The following is a 353-nucleotide window of genomic DNA, read 5'->3' as shown; positions in this document are numbered from 1 at the left end:
CATTAGCACGGCTGAGGTATGGGTAACTCGTCACTCAGAGATAAAAGGTACTTGCTGTACTTGCAAGGTGCTTTGGAAAAGTGTTTCAAATGACTCATGTTGCATAATCATATATTAATGTTTCGTTTTACTCTTTTCTAATTTCCTTTAAATGCATCCTCCGACCTCCGCACCTGCAGCCTGTGAGTATCAGTTTGAAAGATAATCCAGTTTACAGTATGTTTTCAAACACTTGCAGTAATTATATTGGTATCCAGTGTCTGTGTTCCTCTTTTACTTTACAACGAATGTAGTGACAGTTTGTTTTTACAGTGTTTTACAGTATTACACATAACTAACACATTTTCTTAACT

The 353-nt window shown here is 36.0% G+C and overlaps 1 protein-coding gene across 1 annotated transcript in view; it reads left to right on the top strand.

Moving 5' to 3' along the window:
- Positions 1-353, top strand: part of LOC111654880 (uncharacterized) — a 5,659-nt gene that overhangs the window by 1,635 nt on the left and 3,671 nt on the right. The gene's annotated exons all lie outside the window — the stretch shown is intronic.

This window comes from Seriola lalandi, unplaced genomic scaffold, assembly GCF_002814215.2.
Source record: "Seriola lalandi dorsalis isolate HSWRI2012SDOR001 ecotype SW California unplaced genomic scaffold, Sedor1 jcf7180002054293, whole genome shotgun sequence".
Lineage (NCBI taxonomy): Eukaryota > Metazoa > Chordata > Actinopteri > Carangiformes > Carangidae > Seriola > Seriola lalandi.
Note: the sequence above shows the minus strand (reverse complement) of the source record. Positions and strands in the feature narration are given on the sequence as shown.